The sequence below is a fragment of the Eupeodes corollae genome, chromosome 1 (genome assembly GCF_945859685.1).
Source record: "Eupeodes corollae chromosome 1, idEupCoro1.1, whole genome shotgun sequence".
Lineage (NCBI taxonomy): Eukaryota > Metazoa > Arthropoda > Insecta > Diptera > Syrphidae > Eupeodes > Eupeodes corollae.
This window is the reverse complement of record NC_079147.1, coordinates 164,921,122-164,926,913: the sequence shown is the minus strand read 5'-3', so window position 1 is coordinate 164,926,913 and position 5,792 is coordinate 164,921,122.

The window sequence follows — 5,792 nt, the reverse complement described above, 5'->3', positions numbered from 1 at the left end:
ATTAATGTGTCATGTTGGTATTACTGAATGTCAAATATGCAGGGGTAGCACGGAGTGCCGTCAGCAAGTACGTTGAGGTCTCGTTCAAAAACCTGCAGCAATTTCATACTTGATTGGTATAAAATGCAAACAAAGTAAGTAGTCTGGGTTTAACTTTTACTTTGAAACATGAGGCATGTGTTCAATCCAATAAAATCTCATATGTTAAATTTTATTAAATTGAAAACATGTCTCGATGAAAAAAGATGATATCTATTTGACATTATTCCCTAAAAAGAGGCTGGGATGCGACCCACAATGATAACTTCCCAACCCATCTGTCGATTAATCTTGCTTAAAAGTTTGAAGGTTTTCGTTTTGGGTTAAAATTTATCAGTTGAATTATTTTTACAAATATTAAAATTACCAACAATATTTTTCATAAAAAGAAATAGTGTAGTTTGAAAATCTAATTTTGTTAACTAGATTTTTAGTTAAAAACTAATTTTTACCAATTTTAGTAGCAATTCTTAAATTTTTACGAATTGGATGAATAAAATTAATTTGAGAGATATCAAGAACCAAAAACCAATTTTTAAAAAAATTGTAAGTTAAAATTAGTTGTAATTAATGATCTCAAAGTTTTGAAAAGATATTTGAGTCGAAAATCAATTTTTACCAACTTTACTTAATTTTGTTTAGGTTTTTATTTTTTATAAAAAAAATGTCAATTCGATTTTTTTCAAAATTGTACCAGATGTTAAAAACTTCTTTTGGAGATAAAATCATTTTGTATTCTTAAAATTTTCGAGCTTACAAATTAAATTTTTTTTTTTTTAATTTATAAAAAAAACGTTAATTGGATTTTTTTTTTAAAAAATATAATTTTTTGGAATCACGTTACAATATATTATATACAATTTAATTTAAGTCTCTAGCGTCATTGGTTCATGAGATATTTAGGGTTAACCAAAATTTTCACCTTTTTTTAAACACCTAATTTAAAAAAATCTGCCCACGCAATTTTATTAAGAGCCCTTTCTTCATCTTTCTATCTGTATAAAAAACATTATTTGAAGTCGATATCTCTTCTGGTTCTTGAGCTATGGAGGACGAAAAAACGTCGCTAACGTACGAACGTACGTTCACACGCACGCACAGACATCTTTCTAAAAATCTTTTATTTCGACTCTAGGGACCTTGAAACGTCCAGAAATGTCAAATTTTACAATTTGACAAATCGGACCCATTACAATAACTTCCTATGGGAAGCTAATAATTTAAATATGGATAAATACTCAAAGGAGAAATTGGTTAAGGCGAAAACTGCTATTAATATGACCTGGAAACAATGCTTCATGAATAAGTCCATAGCACATAGTAGCAAGTTTAAAGTATTTGAAGCAGTAGCTGAGAGCATATTTATATATGGATCGCAGGTATGGGGATGTAAGAAGTTCGCTTGAAAAACTCCTAACGCACTTTATAAAAAGAATATTTCATTTGCCAAAAAATACGCCAAACTACGTAATAATGCTGGAAACGGGTCTCTCTCTACTTTGTTTATAAAACCATTGAAGTTGCAAGCGGACTTCTTGCTTAATGTTTTTAAAATGAATGATTTACGGGTCGTGAAAAAAAGTGGCCATAAAAACCATACAAGATCAAAACAGTTGGTATCGAGAGTGGCAAGAATTTGCTAAGGAATTTCAAATTAATTTTAATTTACCCATTGAGGATTTAACAACCGCTAAAAACATCTTGTATGAAGTCATTTTAAAGGTTGATGAAAAATGTAAAGCTTAATATATTGCTGATGCGTCTAATTCCTTGTAGAGAACAACTTACAGCAGATTAAATCATAACCGTGCAGAGAACAAGTATTTTAAGGATTCCAATAATGTCCGTGTGATTTCTATGATGGTCAAACTACGTAGTGAACAAATAGATTTAAATTTCAATTCACACAGACCTGATTTACCCCTAGAGTGCAATATGTGCAACTTATCAGAAAGAGAAGATATTGTCCACTTCTTGTGAAAATGTCCCATTCTCAGAGAATACAAATGGATTTTTTCATAAAAGCCTTTTTATCGGAAGATCAAATGATAAGTTTATTGAATGCAATGAATGTTGTCAATCTTTACGAATTTTGCAAAACTGCGCTTAGATATAGAAGTGCTAGGTTAGGTTAGGTTGGAGTGGCTGTCCAGATGTCATTGACGCACGTAGACCTCAAGGGTCCATTGTGATACCACTAATGAGGTTACTCATGGGAGAGTAATGAATTTAAACTAACTATTTTGTACTTTTAATAAAGTTAGAGAGACGTTTTGTGTCATCGTTGCCAGTTCACTGGTGTTATCGAAGAAGGGATTACCGAGAAAGTAATTCCTTCTAATGGAGAGTGCTGGACATGTACATAGAAGGTGTTGGACTTTTACCTCTTCCTCCTCGTCCTCGTCCATGCAGCTTCTACAGAAGTCATTTGTGTAGACCCCTAGCCTTAGAGCATGTCTTCCTTTGAGGCAGTGTCCCGTTATTACTCCAATTGTAGAGCTTATACTTTGTCTGCTCAGTGATATCAAGCTTTTTGACCGTTTTAAGTCAATACTTGGCCATATTTGCTTGGTTGCTAAGCAGGTGGTACTTTGTGACCATCTAGCATTTGTTGTTTCTATAGAGCATATTGCTTGAGAAGATATTTGCATGTAGCAAGTGGTGTTCCTATGTTATGTTTTTGTCTAACATAAGGCAGAAGTGTTCAGTTTTTGGCGAGCTCATTGGCTTTGCAATTTCCCGGAATGTCTCTGTGGCCCGGCAAATTAGGTGAATGTTGAACTGTTCCGTCATCTCATTCAGAGATGATTGACAATCGTGGACTGTTTGAGAGTTTGTGGAGACAGACGCAAGAGATTTAGGAGCGGCTTGGCTGTCTGAGAAGATTCGTATATCCTTACAAGATATAACGTTTTCTTTGAGCCAGGATAGTGCTTCTTTAATTGCCATTACTTCTGCCTGGAATACACTACATTGATTGGGAAGTCTATAGGATAGACTGAGATTCAGTTGTTCTGAAAAGATACCACTTCCAACTCCGTGATCGGTCTTTGAACCGTCAGTATAGAAGTGTACCGCATCGTCTTCCAGGGGTCTCTCTTCTTCCCAGGAGGATCTTGAAGGGATGGACACATGGAAGCTTTTACCGAATACCATTTTTGGGGTGATATAGTCTAAGCGATCTGGGATAGATCTGAAACTGTCTAGAATAGTAGTATGTCCAGTATTGTTACTGGTCCATTGAGAGGTGGCTCTAAGCCTTACACATGAGTTGGCAGCCACCTTTTTGGAGAAGATGTCAAGTGGTGTTAGGTTCAAAAGAACTTCCAGTGCTGCGGTTGATGTTGTGCGAAGTGCTCCTGTGATGCACATACCTGCTGACCGCTGGACTTTGATGAGCTTATTTAGATTTACCATCTTGTTCAGTGCGGTCCATCATACGAAAGCTCCATAAATGAGTATCAGTCTGATTACCGAAGTGTATAGCCAGTGTGTTATTTTTGGGGAGAAGCCCCATTTTGATCCTATGGCCTTTTTAGAAGTAAAAAGCGCTACAGTAGCCTTTTTTACTCTTTCATCAATATTTGCCTTCCAATTTAGTTTTTTGTCTAAAATGAGGCCCAAATATTTAGCTTGGTCGGAAAAGCTTAATGGTATTCCTCTAATCTTGGGTGGGCTAATCTGAGCAATTTTATATCTTCTCGAAAAGAGTATTAATTCTGTTTTGTGTGGGTTGACGTCCAATCCACATTGCTTAGCCCATTTAGTTAGCCTGTTTAGGGCATTTTGTAGGAGTTCCGAGAGAACTTGGGGGTGCTTCCTAGATACGGATATCGCAACGTCGTCAGCATAGGCAACCACCTTAAAACCCTCTGCTTCCAATGCTGTAAGTAGGTCGCTTACTACCATGTTCCATAAAAAAGGCGAAAGGACTCCACCTTGGGGAGTGCCTCGATTCACCGATCTGGTGGTAGTAAAACTTCTCATGTTAGAAATTATTGTCCTGCTTTTGAGCATGAGACTCATAAGATCTATGAGTGACTTCTCTAATATCAGCTTATCCATTGCTGTTGTGATCGCCTGGTAACTGACGTTGTTGAAAGCTCCTTCAATATCTAGGAACGCTACCAGGTTATATTCTTTGTATTCGAGGGAATGTTCAATAGTACGTACCAGTGAGTGAAGTGCTGATTCTACTGATTTACCCTTAGAGTAAGCATGTTGAGCTGTGGAAATGTGACATGGTTTTAAATTATGTCTGATATAAATTTCAATCAATCTTTCCCAGGTTTTAAGAAGAAAGGATGATAGGCTGATTGGTCGTAGATCTTTAGGGTTAACGTGTGAGGGTTTCCCTGCTTTGGGAATGAAGACTACTTTTGCCATTCTCCAGGCTTTGGGAATATATCTCAACCTTACACAGCTTGTCAGAATGATTTCCAATGGTGGAATAATCATGTCTGAGCATTTTTGTAGTTCGGCCGGAATGATTTCATCTGGTCCTGGAGATTTATATGAATCAAAGCTGTCTATGGCCCATTGCAGTTTTTCCCGCGTTATTAGATCAACTAAATCGCTTGTAGAAGCTTGAGACTCTGATGTTAAGTCGTTGAGTATGTTAGAACTACCTGGAAAATGGGTGTCTAATAACAGATTAAGAGATTCTTCATCTGTGATAGTCCACGTGCCAGCTTCTGTCTTTAAAGCACTGGGTATTGTTGGACTTTTTGAGAGAAGTTTCCTGAGTCTTGAGGCTTCTGAAGTATTTTCTATTTTACCACAAAAAATTCTCCAAGAAGACCTCTTACTCTTTCTTAATTCTTTTTTATATTGCTTTAGAGCTTGTTTGTGTAAGTCCCAGTTAGAAGGAGATCTAGTGTACTTAGATCTGTTGAAGAGTTTGCGACAGCTCTTTCTGAATGGTTATAGTTCTTTACGCCACCAATAAGGTTTCTTTTTACCCTTTAAAATGGTTACAGAGCTCTCATTGATTCATTTAAGGCTTCGGTGAGATCATTTACAGAAAGGTCTAGTTCATCTTTACTGGAGGAGCTTTTAAGAAGGTTGTGATTAAGCAGTTGTGCTAGTACTTCCCTATAACGCTACCAATTAGTATTCCGTTGATTTCGGAATCCCGTAGATGTATTTGCTACATCTTTGCGCTCAAACTGAATGTATTTGTGGTCAGAGAAGGAATTCTCTTTTGAGACATGCCAGTTTGAAATCATATTGTGGATCGAGTCAGGGGTAAGTGTAATATCAAGTTCCTCTTTCCTATTCTTGGTTACAAAAGTGGTTTCATTACCAATATTAATTTGAGTAGGTTAGTGCTTAGTAGATCAAATAAGTATTTATATCAGAGCTACCCCATACCGTGTGATGGGCGTTAGCGTCTGAACTAATACTGACTTATACCAAGCAAATATAAATTAATCAACCAATTATAACTCTTCGTTGCTTGCTTCACATGAAGTACCCATAAATATTTATATTACCATCCATTACCTTTTCTTAGGTTGTAGATCTTCAAAATTTGCTCCATTTGGAGGTATAAAATTTGTAAATTGTCGTTCATTTAAAATTCAAATTGTGCCCGTGAAAGGAAAATTAGGCACTCGTGATATTTTCCACAGAGCCATGCTTTACCTTTTGAACGGAATTGATATAGACAATATAAAAGTCAGTCTTATTTTTTAAGTTTCAGTTGTAAGAAAACACGACTTACAAATTTTGGAAATAAAAACACAAAAACC